The 16496-nt window shown below is 39.3% G+C and overlaps 1 protein-coding gene across 1 annotated transcript in view; it reads right to left on the reverse strand.

The window, feature by feature from the left end:
• CDK14 (cyclin-dependent kinase 14) overlaps positions 1 to 9241 on the reverse strand; it is a 516851-nt gene extending 507610 nt beyond the window's left edge. Inside the window, exon 1 of the mRNA XM_014547610.1 lies at positions 9210 to 9241. The gene's annotated coding sequence lies outside the window, so the exon portion shown is untranslated. The remainder of the gene's footprint in view (positions 1 to 9209) is intronic.
• Positions 9242 to 16496: the final 7255 nt, after the last annotated feature.

Genomic DNA, 16496 nt, shown 5'->3' on the forward strand with positions numbered 1-16496 from the left:
TGTAAATCTATTGTTGCTGTTTTGGTTAATTTTATGAATAAACATTAGAAATGTTTCTTTAAAAATATGCAAAAGGTTAAAGACAAAGAGAAAATCTTAAAAGCAGCAAAAGAAAAGTAGTTAGTTTCCTACAAGGGAGCTCCCATAAGTGCTGATTTCTCAACAGAAACTTTGCAGGCCAGAAGGGAGTGGCAAGAATTATGCAAAGTGATGAAAAGCAAGGATCCATGACCAAGATTACTCTACCCAGCAAAGCTATCTTTAAATTTGAAGAACATTTAAAGAGCTTCCCAGACCAAAAAAAAAAAAAAAAAAGAAAGCTGAAAGAATTTATTATCACCAAACATTGCATGAAATGTTAGTCTTCTTTATAAAAAAGAAAAAATTTTAAATTATCAAAAATATGAAAAAATGGCAATAAATACATACCTATGAACAATTAAATCTAAAAAACAAAATAAATAAGCAAGCAGAACAGAAACAGACATATACATACTGAGAACATTTGGATGGTTGCCAGATGGGAGGAGGGTTGGAGAATGGGTGAAAAAGGTGAAGGGATTAAGTACAAATTGGTAGTAACAGAATAGTCATAATATAATCAATAGTCTAATAACTATGTATGGTGTCAGCTTTATAAGTTACCTGAAACTAATAAAATATTGTATGTCAACTGTAATTGAAAAATAAAAATTACCAACTCCCCCCCCCCAAAAAAAACCTGACCCTTTATTTAGCCGACTGCAATTATCATTATAGTTCCTAGCATAAGAGCTATCTCAAATACAACCAAGCAATTTGAGGATCTGTAGATTATAAATAAGTGGCTCAAATTTCAGTCAGAAGGAAAATGGGTGTGTTGGACTCCCTGTAGCTGGGCCCATTTTGTACTTGTTGAAGGAAATCATAAGTGCTTCGGCTGTATGAAGAGACTTCCCACACCAAAGGTCAGCTTTCTGCAAATGAATTCCAACATGCGAATCAAAGCACTGCCCCAAAGGGAACACCAGCCACCTTCCTACAGGCGAATGGGCCTGTCGCCGGGATGCGCGGTGCTCCAGAAGGGAAAACAGATACTATTCATGCCTTCAACTTCTGCCACATTCTGTCTTTTGGGAATTAAGGAAGATGAAAGTGACTAATTCTCCCAAATGTCATACATTTTGCATTTTGTGACATGAACTTCCTCTCTGAATCTTTACGGCACTACCCAGACATTCTAGGCACTGTCTGGGACTAGACGTAATTATGGCAATTATGCCTACCATAATTAGGGAGATGGCAAATGTGACCAAACTGAAGGAAACACTGAAGCACAGAAAGTTTCAAGCCTCCGAACATTTCAACTACATTTCCAATGAGAGAATTAAGGAGGAAGTCAAGTTCTCTTTCAGTCAGTCACCCAAAATGTTGGATTTGAAACATAAGGACTTACTGGCATAATGAGAACAATCTGTAAATTTCTAGACATCTTACATGGGATAGGTAATATCTTCCAGGGCTGGTAGACACAGACCATAGTGAAAATAAAATAGGATATACGGTTATATAAAATCTTACTCTAAAGAGTAACACTGTGTCTATGCCCAGGCCCCACACCACAAGATAATAGGAACTGGTCCGCCTATAAATGTCAGTGGATAAATTCTCTGAACCTGGCTAGACTGAGAGTCAGGTTTACAGCATGTCGAGTCTCACATAGACCAGACATCAATAAACCCCTGATGCACAAATCTCTGAAGTGAAGTGAAGGAGGTATCATGACAAGAAAAACATTTTGGGAAGAGTAACGGATGGAACCATGAGTGATGTCAATTAAGAGGTTATTGGGATAAAATAGGTAAAAGAGATAAAGTCTTGAACTGAGGTCATAGGAGCTTGAATGACAATGAAGACATTGAAATCAGGAATGACTGTTTGATAAGGTGGAAAGATGGGCAAAAGATAGATTATGGCCCTAACCGGTTTGGCTCAGTGGCTAGAGCATCTGCCTGCGGACTCAAGGGTCCCGGGTTCGATTCCGGTCAAGGGCATGTACCTTGGTTGCGGGCACATCCCCAGTGGGGAGTGTGCAGGAGGCAGCTGATCGATGTTTCTCTCTCATCGATGTTTCTAACTCTCTATTCCTCTCCCTTCCTCTCTGTAAAAAAATCAATAAAATATATTTAAAAAAAAAAAAAAAAAAAGATAGATTATGAGAGGCCTTGAAAGCCAAGCTAGGAGTGTGGACTTGAATCTGTAGCTGACAGGAAGCTTTTACTAAAGTATTCGGCTATTCGGCGGGTGAAGAGCCTGATGTGTATTTCGTATCTGTCATTCAGCTGGAACTGAAGGCAGGGAAGCCAGTTAGACCACGGCAAGTCCAGGCAGGACAGGATGAGGCTGAACGTGCACCTCAGCGGTGGGAATGGAGATGACACAGGGGACAAGGGCCAACGCCTGGGTTTAGGGCTCGGGGGGATGGTGTCAGGTTTTCGCCCTGGAAAACCATGTGGCTGTTACAGCCAGTCACTGAGATAGGAAAGAGAACGGGTGCAGGTTTAGGGAAAATGAGAATCAGTAACATTTTGTAAGTGCTGAGACTGAGGCGACCTTGAAAGGCAGAGGCAGAAGCATCTAGTGGGCAGCTGGACCTCACGGTGTGGCGTTCAGAAAGCTGAGTCAGCCACACTGACGTGAGTATGATATTACGGGGCAGCCAGAAGCAAGGGAAGGACAAACCCCTCGAGGGGGGGCATGAAAACATGACCACAGAGGACAGAGGGTTTCCGGTATGACGAAAGAGATGGGGAACTTCACCACGCTCAGGGCCTATGGTGTAACACCTAGACACAAAGGAAGAAACAGAAAATGTAGATAAGACTCAATTATACCATTTCTGGCATGGAGGGGAGAGGAAGGAATCAAGAGGAGAGGAGGAACTAGCCTAGCACGGAAAAGACAACCCTCCTCCAAGATGGGGTGGGGGTGGGAAGTAAGATTGGAACAAAGGAAGGTACACGGGTGGGCGAGGTGCTGGTGCCTAATAGCGTTAAGTGTTGTAAGAAGGTGGAAGGAGTTACGAGTTGCACATTTTCCACCAAAAAATTCCTATGTTGAAGTCCTTTAACCCCCAGGGCTTTTGAATGTGATCTTATTTAGAAACAGGGCCCTTTCAGATGTAACTGGTTAAATTAAGATGAGGTCCTAATGGAGCAAAGTGGGACCCTAATTCAGTTTGATTGATGTCCCTATAAAAAGGGGAAATATAAAATTGAGGGAAGACGATGTGAAGAAGCCAAGGGAGAAGGTGGCCATCCACAAGGTAAGGAAAGGGGCTTGGAATACATCCTTCCCTCACAGACCTCAGAAGAAACCAACCCTGCCGACACTTGGATTTCAGACTTCTGGTCTCCAAACTGTGAGACACTCCATTTCTGTCGTTTTAAGCCGCCCAGTTTGTAGTGAATTTCTATGGCAACTCTAGCAAACTAATACAGAGGGAAAGTCATCTACTTAAAGGAAGGAGGGTTGCTAGGAGGTTTGGGGAGAGTAGAAAGGTTTCGGCAGGAACGAGGCCAGCCACACAGTGTGCACAGCTGCCTCAGGTTCCAGCTGAGGCTGGAGACGATAAATGTACTTATGCTGTGGTGTGATATCCTCCAGCAGCTCTTGGCAAGAAAGGAAAAGACGCCAGCTCAAAATCAAGGGCTGGCAGCGTCTATTACAAGTAACGTACAAAGGGGCAAGGCTATTGAGGATACTGGCAAGAGAGTGATGTGCCATAAATGAACAGGGAAGCAGGGGATGGACTGTGGGCTGGAGGAATGGAGAGCGCAAGCAAAGGAGGGGTTACCTGGAACCTGGAAGCCAGTGACGAAGAAGAGACAGAGGGAGTACAGCCGGAGTGAGAGGGCTAGGAAGAGAAGGTTATTCCTGGGATTTATTATTTTTAAATATTTTTTTGAATTCAAAGAGGAAGGGAGAGGGAGAGGTAGAAACATCAATGATGAGAGTGAATCACTGATCAGCTGCCTCCTGCACACCCCACACTGGGGATGGAGCCCACAACCTGGTTCATAGATCGAAGCTCAACCACTGTGCCATGCCGGCCAGGCTAGGATTTATTACTTTAGATGAGAAAGTCAGGGAAGTCTGAAGTGAGACCCTTGTATACAATGCATACATCATTCACACAGACCCTGAGGCCTCCAATGATGATGGTTGGGGTGAGAAAAGACTGTAACAACTTCCACTACCCTGAATGGATGGAAAAGAATGACCAGGAATATCCCCAAATTGTATTTGTACCTAACCCCTGGACTCTAGTTCTCATGAAAATCACCGCCACATTTATCATTGCAGGTCAGTGTTATAGTTACATCTTTATACAAAATAGCCAAGAGGGGCATGGATAGAAGCTGAAATCAATGGATACTGCCCCCATCCATCTCACAGAACGATCACATTCAGCAGACAGGAAGCAAGTTAACCTAGAAGAAGGTACTTGAAGAAGTTACAGTTCAAATGTAAAAATGTGAAGCTATTTAGTAGGCTTTGTACACACTTTTCTAGCACATAAAAAATAAAATAGCTAGAAAATAGCAAAATGTGTTGGCAGTCTCTTATACTTCACAAACACGAAATAACTGAACAGAGTGAAGAACAATTAGAAAAATTCATAAGTGACCACCTTTTTTTTTTTTCCAAACAAATAAGTGCTTAACTATCTGGATCATATACCATAAACAAATAAAACTCTTCACATTTAAAAGGTTTATTTTAGTCACTAAAATTTCTGTATTTCTCCCCAAAGAGCCAAGCATAGTCAACACTTTGTTCTGACAACTTATCTGAGCTAAAGTAACCAAGGCATGAAGCAGAACTAAAACTACACGGTTTAAACTCAATTTATGCACAAGAACCATTCATGAATTGCTGTGGCTTTCAACTTTTCCAACTCTTTCTATACACATCTATGTATACTTAATTGGAACTTTTGCTCCCAAAGTTCAAAAGGTTTTCTGTGTGGTAATTTTACATTGGGGCAGATAAACTGTATTTCTGAACTTTTACATTTTAGGTATTATTATTATTATTATTATTTTAAAAACAAATAAAATTTTAAAAAATAAGATTCAAAAATTTACCAGAAGTCATAGTATAGCTATTGTTAACTGCCCCAGGAAGAATGGACCCACTCAGGGGACATGCCATGCCATTTATTGGGGACCAAAGGTGAGAAAGGAACTTGGAAAGTTCTGTAATAGTATCACAGTTATGAAGTTGACACTTACTGGCTCTCATCACAATGTCACCAAAAACACTGTATCCACTTAAAACTATGACACAAAATAGCAATGTTCTCTCATCCTTCAATGGGGCTTAACCATTTGTTTCTCCAACAATTATTTATTTGGCCCCTTCATTTTGGCCATGTACTGTGTCAAACACTAAGGCTCCAAAGATCAAAAAGTTCGAGGGGGGGGGGGAGAGTTTGTGGGGGGAAAAAAACAACAAAAGAATAAACTAAAACCGATAAAATTTTACTTGGGATATCCTTATAGATGATTAGACTGTTTATATCAAATGTGCAGATTAAACCCACAGAACATAAAATGCTTCATATTTTAATCAGGACCCAGATGCACAATGAATTCAGAGCAAAATGATCATCCTTAGAACATCTTCTCTCCAAATATGATGACTTCAACAAAATTCCCTTTTCCAACACAACTACCTATCAATGTAACCATCTGAGGCCCTCAATACTTAATTTCCAAAGTGCCTCTCATTTTCTCTCTACAGCAAGCATTAGAAGGCAGTTTCTGAATAAATTCCAGGCTGGTTATGAAAATTAATAAATTCCAGTCAGGGTATTGCAGCCTATTTAAGAACAAGTAAATAAGTATATTTTTCAAATAGGTCTATATTTTTTTCTTCTCCATTCAAGGTCAAACATGTACACACCCTAGAAAAATCCTCTATGTAAACCAAGGAGTTGCAACTAGACTCCAGCTCCAGGCATTCTGTAGGAGGCCACAGAGCCAAGGAGCTCCAGCTCAGAAATGCCGAGAGGGAGAAAAGCTGCCACACCCCAATGCCTATCTGCCTGGTAAGATGCTGACCCAGCCCCGGGTTTTAAGATTCAAATCGTAAGATCACAAAGCAAGTTCAAGAAAACTTCCATCGCTATAATCTGAAGATGACCTTAGAAGTCACTGACTTCCGGTTTATATAATCACAGATCTAGGGCTCTTTTCTGATCTTGGTAAAATTGTAATTTTATGTTGATTGTTACATAGAATTCTATCATACATTTAAACATAAGAAAGCAACCTGAAGGTGACAGTCTAACTGATTGGTTTTACAAATGAGAAATTGAGCCCTGGGTAAATTAAATGACTTGCCCGCTAGGTAGGAACTGGCAAATGACAATTTGCATCGTCTGACACTCAGTTCAACACTTGCTCTCCTTATTGGCAACAGATATTGACTCTTATTCAATAGTTAGTTATTGGCTGTTAACCATGTGCAAGACTCCCGAGGGATCACAAAGCTGAATGCAGTCATCCTCGGACCGACCTGGAATGACCTGCAATGTAGTAGGTTTTAGACAATCGTTTTAGTCTTAATTAATATGCAAATCATCACACAAAAGCTTATATGGAATTCTAGTGGAATATCTGAAATAACTCTCCTCATAGCTCTAATTCTTAATTTCGAACTAAATCAACCTTGTAGCCTGCTTCCCAACCCCAACTACAGAAGGTGGATGTCATGGTGAGAGCATCAGTGAGGAGGAGGAGGAGGAGGAGGAGGAGGAGGAGAAGGAAGAAGAAGACAAGGACAACGATAATACCAATAATGAGACATTTCCTATGTGCCCATCACTGTTCTGGAACCTTGATCCTTAGCTGATTTAATCCTCACAATTTCGTAAAAGGCTTGGAAAGAGTCAATCAAGTGCTTTTGAGAAGGTGGCTAAGTTAGGGTTTCCTTATACCAGTGATGGCGAACCTTTTGAGCTTGGCGTGTCAGCATTTTGAAAAACCCTAACTTAACTCTGGTGCCGTGTCACATATAGAAATTTTTTTATATTTGCAACCATAGTAAAACAAAGATTTATATTTTTGATATTTATTTTATATATTTAAATGCCATTTAACAAAGAAAAATCAACCAAAAAAATGAGTTCGCATGTCACCTCTGACACGCGTGTCATAGGTTCGCCATCACTGTCTTATACCCAGGCAGCCTTTACTACTGCTGCCTCCCAGGCTGCTGATGTGGGTCTTCCCTGATTAACTGGAAACTCCAGGCCCTCCAGACCTCAGTTTCTCCATCTGCGAAATGATGATGTGGGCCACGTACCCTGCAACGTCTCTTCCAGGGGTAGCATTCTGAGATCTACTGGTCGGAGGTATTTAACCAATCTCTTGTGGCACCGAGGAAGGAAAACACTTTGTACAAGCTAAGGATAATTTTCCCCAAATTACAAAATCCAGACTTTGTGCAGAGGTTTTGGAGTAATGGAGGGTGGGTAGTTAGTGGAAGTCTGTTATATACATCCTTAACTTTCATCTAGGCTCCAGCTTAGCTTATTTTGAAAGCCACATGTCACAGCCGCATGGCAGCATAACATACAATCATTAACAATGGCATTTAAACAAGAGGTGTTTTACATGGCTAACGATGATTAGTAGTCACGTGTAAAAATATAGGAAAGTAACATGTGTGGTCCAGGTGAGAAGGAAAAGAGCCGGCTATAATATGTGGGCTGTGGTTTTCCGCTTGTTTCTTAACACAAGGAAAGAAGCAAGAAGAACTTTCAACAGTGGTTGCAACTGGCTAATAGGATCTGGGAGACTTTGCTTGCTCCTTTTTCTTATTTTTCTTTTTTATGAGAGCTCACATTACCTCCCCAATTAGAGGGGAGGCTTTTCTTTATAAAGAGAAAAAGGTGCCCAATATTCTCACATTGATTTCTTCTGAGAAAGAAGAAAATACTCTCCTACAAACATCTCAGTCACCCTGCTGAAATTCCAGAAATACGGGTTTAGAGAACATCATGATTACTACTGTGGACGGACGGGGAAGAGAAGATTCCTCTACTGCCTCAGGTCTAGAGGAACTAAGAGTTACAGGATGTTTCAGGAAGGCTGGCAGGGGAAGTGGCTTTGGAGTCCAGGGACACAGCTTTGCAGAGCTGAGCCCGGGAAAAAGAACAGGTGCAGCAGACGAAGCAGCCGACCGTGAGAGCCAAATGACGCCGGCCCCATCCAGAAATCCCAGTCTGGAGCAGGTTCTCCCTGAGCAGTCCTGCCCTGCGCCACCGCCGGCCACGTGGCCAAGAGGACTTGCCAGGCTCACCAACGTCCTTTCCTCTCTGAAGCCCGAGAGCAGAGGGTGACAGGTAACATCTTCCATGGGATCTGCCGCGGTGAACCACACCAAACGAATCTAGGCTTTCATTAGCCTTCAGGATAAGCCCATCGTATAGACACATCTGTGTTCATAGAAAAACATGTAATATGTACATACGTATACACATGTGGCCCAGTTCACAACACAGATCAAGGGCCGTGGCTTGGGATGGCAACAATGAAACACCACTTTATAACACTCTGGAGAACATTTGAAAACACATTATTTCTCTGGTGATCCCCACTGATACAGGAAAAAGCTCAGGAAAGAGTACAATTGAAAAATCACATTCAGAATGCTATTAGTTACCTCTGCCTGACTCAACCAGGCTCTCCTGCTGCGGCAGGTAGAGAAAGACGGGTCTGATACACAAAGAACAGGAAAACTAGAACGGGAAAAGTCAGCTCGTCCTCTGGGAGTCTGACAGACAATACATGGCGTCAACATGGCATCGCACCCTGATCCAGAGGAGGTGTGCAAGGGCGCGGCAGTGCCCCGCAGCTCCAGGCTGGCCCCGAGCACGCCCAGCACACCGGGCTGGGCCAGCACTGCCACCAGCAAGGCTGCCACCAAGGCCTGCGGGGGTCTTCGCGTGTTTGTTAATTTAAAAAGACATATTTTTGTTCACTCATTCAACTGATTTAAAATTGACAAATAATAGAGTGTAACTAAAGAGATATCTCCTCTTGTTGGTTTCTTTTTTAAGGCTTTTTTTTCTGTTTCTAAGTGTGAAGTTGGCACCTATTGACTTTACTTGGCAGTAATTAAATACATCTAACATTAGATAAAGAAATTTAACCTACCTCATCAAAGGTGGTGTCGTCTTTCTTCAAAGCTATAAAATAAAAAAAAGGAAAGGAAACAGTTATTGTAAAACATCTCAAAAAAGAGGCCAAGTATCTAAGTTCTAGAAAACAGAGAAAAATACCAAAGCAGTATGGTGTTTTCATTTCAGAAAGTAAAACTGTACCCCAACCTGAATAACAATGTTACGATACAAAGAGGAAAACTGCAAATGGGAGAGAGAATTGCACAGCATGCATCTTTGTGAACACTCTCATACATATGTAAATGAGACTGTCCTCCCAAGTATGGAAAAGAAGTATGCATATCCTTCCCCTACCTCTTCTGTTGTAGGAAAATGTTTAAATGAAAGTATGAAAAAAAATCAAAAAGTAAGATTAAAGAAATTTCCCCTTAAACCTCTGGGTTTTAAGCATATATATTTACGCATGGTTTAGGGACCTCCCAGACCAACTGTTAGGATGACACCCACTCTTCACAGGGCCCTGAATGAGATTTTCATACTGAGAAAAATTTAAGTATGGTGATGAAAGACCAAGCACGTACAATAAGCACTGCAGCTACATAATTCAAACATTTCAACATGAGGAACTGTATAACAAAACATCAACAAAGGAAACAATGCGTTCAGAATATTTATAGGAACTAGTGAATACCTGAAATTTATTTTAAGTATATATATGGCTTCAGAACTGAAAAAGAGAAAGAGGAGTATTTCATGCATAGTTGGCAAACACCTCGTTCCTTAAATCCTACAATTACTTAGAATGTTTCATATTAAGGTAATGCAGAAAGTAGCTAATTTAAATGAAACTACCCGTTGGAGAGATGTTTCAAATTTATAGAACTGTGCATAGGCGTTTACTGGTCTACACTGGATAGTTCTCCAGCTAGAACTACTTGGGTAGCTCTTACCTGGAAAGCCATGTTCGGACAAAAACAATGGAAAGCAAATTATTTTGGCAATTAAGCTCCGAGAGAAGCTTAAGTTATCATATCAGCTAAAGTTATCATATCAAAGCTTACATGGTATAGTCTAGCAATCTTAAAAAGATTATTTTTCTGTTTCATACTAAAAATTTGTCTCTTTAAAACATCAGTAAGTATGTGGTTATGGTGGTGCCATTAAGGGGGATGAGGGCAGGTTGAGGGAGATAAAATGTTTCTGAAAGTTTAATTCTTAGCCTTCCCCTTTTGCCTAAGAAACTGATCTGGAATAGATTCCTCTACTTCCTTTAATTTTGAACAATTTCTTCTGAATGGAAAATTAAAACAAAAGTCCTACTGTCCCAGTCTCAAATGGCTTCTCTCACATTCAATTACACATTTTTTTTATGTATTTTGTTAAATTTACATGAAATCTCAAATAACCTATTTTGATCGAAATACATATACAAGATCCTAGGTGTTCTTGATAGCTAGGGTTAGTTCTGAATGGTTAAATTTTAACTTAGAATGTAAAACTTCTCATCTAGAAGGCTTTCTTTAAATACCGGACAACAATGTTACTAGACTATACCCCTCACTCCCTCAACCCAAAGCATGTCCTTTAATTAACATACATGACTAGTGATTCTGTTATAAAATATTAGTGACCTACATAAATTAAATATGGATAAATGGTTTCATCTAAAAAAAAATTTGGAATAGAAATGATTAGCTCATTGATTTCAAATACAAAGTCAACTATTGTCCAGCCTCAGACCTAGCACATTTAACAAAGATTAATGGAAATCATTTTGAGTCTGCCATACAAGATACAAACAGCAGCAAGCCTATAATTCACAGTACAAATTTTTAAATGTATTTACTTTGGACATGATAGAAGTTCTGGAAATTTAGCCATGGTTTTTCTTAAGCAAAGCATCCAATAAGAACTAGAGTTGAGCCCAGCTGGTGTGGCTCAGTGGTTGAGCGTTGACCCATGAACCAAGAGGTCACGAGTTCAATTCCTGGTCAGGGCACATTCCAGCATTGCAGGCTTCATCCCCAGTAGAAGGTGTGCAGGAGGCAGCTAATAAATGATATTTCTCTCTCATTAATGTTTCTATCTCTCTTCCTTCCTCTGTCTCTAAAAATCAATAAAAATATATTTTTAAAAAATAATTAGAATTGATACTATCCCTTAGAGAATTGCAAATATGAAATGAAGACCCTGAAGTTGAAAGATGAAGAAAGCAGAAAATCAGAATTCTTCAACACCCAGTGTGGACTATTTCCTTCTTGTTCCCTCCCCCCGCCCCCCAAATCCTGCCAATTCCTCCAACATTCTGGATAAAGATGTGGGGTCTGTAGGTAAAAAGAGGAAATAGAAGAGGAAACTGCAGGTGTGTTTTCTAAGATATAAGAGCGGGAAGCCAGATTCTCTCCCCTACACACTATTCTCGAGTCCTGGATACTACAAGGGAGAACGTTTTAAGACCAAGAAGTCTATGGCTTCATTGAAACCCTCTATTGCTAGACTGACATCTTACACGGAAACCTTGCCCTGAACAACAGTTAATAGTAACAACAAAGGCCAATTAAAGGTGTCATTTCCAAATATTTATCAGGTCACTGATGACCTAAACAAGCATACAACATCTCATTATTGATTACATTCCCTGATTGTCATTAATCATTCACATAAATGTAAGCCCACAATTGTCTTCATAGATACCATGGAATAATAAGCATATTACATGTTTCTGGGTTAACAGCGGGGCATGTATTAAGCCATTTAATATAATCAGACTTCTATTCATTCTTCTGCTCAGACATTGCTTCCTCTAGAAAGCATTCCATGATCTCACCAAGACTAAAGAGATACCCATCCTATGTTCTCCAACAGCAAATTATGCCAATCTTCAAGGTAGAATTTTTCACTATACACATAGTCTATGCCCCTTCATTGGCCTGTCTTTTCTTAAAGTCATGAGGACAAGGACCAGTATCAATGTCAGCATAATATCTAGAACATAGCATGTACTCAATAATTAATCAGTTGTTGAATTAATGAGTTATGTATCTCAATGGCAAAAAGACAACACCTTACATTTGAGACACTCTAAAGTTTTGGCATATGAAAACCATACACTATGCTCTCTTATGAAAGGATCCTTGATATGAATTCATTTCATATTTTTCAAATTAAAATCTTTTAAAACTACATTGAGAGAGGGACAACAGCTAAATTTTGTCTTACCCTTTCTTACATTTCTCTTACATTTCTGTTTTCTGACAGAATGGACTTATCAAATGACAACTAGATTCTAGAGTTACACACTTTTAGCACAAGGTAACGAACCAAAAAATTCAGTGTAACCACAGACTCTTCCTTTTACTCAGTTCTCCCAAAAAACTCTTCTAAAGAAATGGTATACATGGGTTTTATCTCAAATATCAAAGAGTATTAACTTCCTTTCTCTAGGAGAAAATCCAAATAAGGGTGAAGAAATGCATTCATATGAATATGATGAAATGTCAGTTTGACCTTACTCTTATACCAGATATTACAGAAAGGCTTTCGCCTCCTAGACCAGCGGTTCTCAACCTGTGGGTCGCGACCCCTTTGGGGGTCGAATGACCCTTTCACAGGGGTCGCCTAAGACCATTGAAGACACATATATAATTTCATATTGTTTTTGTGATTAATCACTATACTTTAATTATGTTCAATTTGTAACAATGAAAATACATCCTGCATATCAGATATTTACATTACGATTCATAACAGTAGCAAAATTACAGTTATGAAGTAGCAAAGAAAATAATTTTATGGTTGGGGGTCGCCACAACATGAGGAACTGTATTAAAGGGTCGAGGCATTAGGAAGGTTGAGAACCACTGTCCTGGACTAACATTCAAAAATAAATAAATAAACCAAAGCACTTGTATGCATGCATATTGGCATGACCAATGGACACAGACACTGGGGTGGTGGGGGCTTGTCCTAAAGGGTGGGAGTGGTGGGGGGTCAATCGGGAGAAAAAGGAGACATATGTAATACTTGAAACAATTAAAAAAAACCCACAATAACCACTAGCAAAAAAATAAATAAACTAAATAAATTTTCATATAAACTTTCTAAAAAATTAACAAATTCCCATTTGTCTTTGTTTATATTAGCCTAAATTTAAAAAAACAAAACAAAACACGAGACAACTATAGCAATTGTTAAATAAATCAATACACAGACACTATGTAGCAGTAAACCATAAATACTAATGAAATTCAATTACACCCATATTATAAAAGAACCATAGCTGTATAACAGTCACTCCCTGGCAGATGTCATAAATCAGAGTGCCATGGCTTGAAAGCCAACGTGTTTTATTAGACCTTCTACAATACAGTAATCTCAGATCAGCTGTATTTGAGATGGGCAATGACGAAGTTGGCATGATCTTTCACGTAGGAATAAATTACACATTAGCACTGCCACTTTCATGTAGTCAGAATTATTATTAATAAACATTGATTGGATATCACCTACTTTCAAAATCACCCTTATTTTCTGTAGCTGAATGATTAATACTTCCTATGGCTAAACAAAAATACTGTACATTTTATCACATAACAAGCTACACTTTTGAATCATACTAAAAAAGCAAAATAAAGTCAGTATGTTCATTTCAAAAGCCATCACAGATTGGTTAAAGTGAATGAATATGTTGTGATATTGGATTCTTCAACAGGAATAAACATGTATTCTTTGATCTCCTCAAGAAGTACCCATGAAGAAAGGAGAAAGATAGAAGATAAACAAAGTAATGGAGGAATAGTAGCCTACAGAAATGATCTCCATCATGTGACACATATTGCACTAGATATTTTATGTATTTTTATCTGATTTAATCTTCACAACAACCTTAAGAAAATTTACAAATGAGTACTCTGGGGTTTGGGGAAATTCTGCTAGTTGCCCAAGGTACACAACAAGCAGAAAAAAAGGGGGTTCAAAACCCCCTTTAACTAATTAATTAAACCCCTAAACAATTAATTAACAAATCCCCATTTGTCTTTGTTTATACTAACCTAAATTTAAAAGAAAAAAACCATGAGAGAACTATTGTAATTCCTAAATAAATCAATACACTGACACTATTTAGCAGAAAACCATAAATACTATTGGAATCACCTACTTTCAAAGAAATGACATTTCTTCATATTCATTTGAATGCACTTCTTCCCCCTTATTTGGATTTTCTCCTAGAGAAAAGAAGTTTATACTCTGATATTTGAGTCCAACTCCAAAACCTATTCTGTTTTCAGGCTAGCTCTACTATAAAGTCAGGAGCCACTTCTTCCCTTACTTCTCTTGCTTTCCACCAGAAGATCAATTATGTCAGTATGATGCAATCACAAATAATGATAACATATTGTGAGCATCTATTGAGTATTACATACCACACAGGACCTCATATGTATTATTCCACTAATGCCCATAACAAAATTATTTGTACACAAAAAACTGAAGCTCAGAAGTTGAGGGACCTGTCCAAGGTCATTCAGCGACAAGTAGCAACACCAGAAATCCCCAGTTTGTGACACACAGCCCACAACACCCTTTACCTATGTACTATATAATTCCATCGTAAAACCTCAACTCAACAGCCTCCAAGACCTTAAAAATCCTTAACTAATCAGATCGATTTCATTGATTTTTGATTTTGCAAACACAACATCAAGAAAATATATGGATAACAAAGGTTCATTTTTCTGTAATGCTACTTGGAATAAATGTCTTGGGCTTAAATCATAATCACTTTAAATCTCTTTACCTCCTTTTACAGTATTCCAGAATGAGATAGGCTATTCAGAATCAAGACTTTCCATCAATACAATAATCAGTTATGTTTACTGCACTGTACTGTTTCCGAAAGGAAGTAAAATCTACTAGATCTTAGGAGGCATTTTAACAAGAGCCAGAATCAAAAGGAGTTTCACATCACTAAATCTCAGGAAGCTAGAAAATCCAATTAACTATACTGCCCCATTTGACAGCACTGTAGTTCATCTAAATTTTACTGATTGTCGATCAAAACCTTGAAATTATTTAAACATAAGGAATTTTTATATTAATGTCCTTGGTTTCTTACTGAGATTCAATTGCAATGAATTATTTAACAAAAAAACTGGAAGGGCTCCAACAGAGTCATTAGCATTAGTAAATATACAGTTAATGTGTTTTAGAACAGGGCTTAATGGACTGCAGACCGCCTCCGTGATGGTCCGGGTGGGGGGCTGACACATCCTCCTTAATAATGAGCACCAGCTCCACACCTTGTCCCCTTCACTCTTCTTACTTCCAAGCTTCATTTGAATGTACAGACTCTTCATAGGCATCCCTAGCTGTAAAAGTGAAACTGCAAATAGCCAATGCATGTAATGCATAAAACCGGGACTAAATACTGGGTTCACACAGTAACTTTACAGTCATCTTGGGAAAGATTTGGTACTCCCATGTGAAATTTTAAGTTAAAGGAAAACTAAATGTTGGCCCATGTTTTGTTTTACTGGGAGAAAGTTTACATGTTTTCCAATGCACTTATATCATGATTTTTTATATGAGTGGATAGAAGGATGACAACAATACTCATGTGCACTCCAGGTTTTTATTTTGAAGAAACGCTTGCTTAATTCCCATTAACACCTTCATTAACGTGGATGACACGTTAAAAAAAAAAAGTGAAACGAAGGCTAGAAGGCTTCTTAGGATTTTTAGTGCTAGCATGATTTTCTTGCTGAAAGCAGTTAGCTGTCTAAATGAAAGTTATGTTAGGTGCCAGCCACTGTATGAAGGTTTAAAGGGGTTTTCTATGGCCAACCCTAGAAATCTAGCAAATCCATTCCACGTGATACTGTTGTCATCCAGCTACAGTCTGTCACATGAATTTATTCTTAAATGTTCTAAACATTTCTCGGTCGGTTTTTATTTGTCGGTTGGTTTAAAAGACAATACTAGCCCTGGAGCTCTAACACATGGAAGAAGTTCTGGAGACATTCCTGAATGTCCTGGCAAGTTCACAGCGCGCATTTCCCTGCAGCAATGGGAAAATTCAGAGACCTCGGAACGGAACACCCAAATTTCGCTTTCGAGGACCTGAGTCCGGAACAAAAGGTCCCCAGGTACCTGTCCCACTTCCCTTTAGGTTCGCTGTGTTAAACAATGCCAGGGCACAACGCAACGTCTCACCAATTTCCAAAGCCCGATTATTACCTAAACACCCCATACCAACACCGCCTGCGCGCACAAAATAACAACTGACCCACGCAGCCGCCCAGTCCCCCAGCGGCGGGGGCAG

This window comes from Myotis brandtii, unplaced genomic scaffold (assembly GCF_000412655.1).
Source record: "Myotis brandtii unplaced genomic scaffold, ASM41265v1 scaffold48, whole genome shotgun sequence".
Classification (NCBI taxonomy): domain Eukaryota; kingdom Metazoa; phylum Chordata; class Mammalia; order Chiroptera; family Vespertilionidae; genus Myotis; species Myotis brandtii.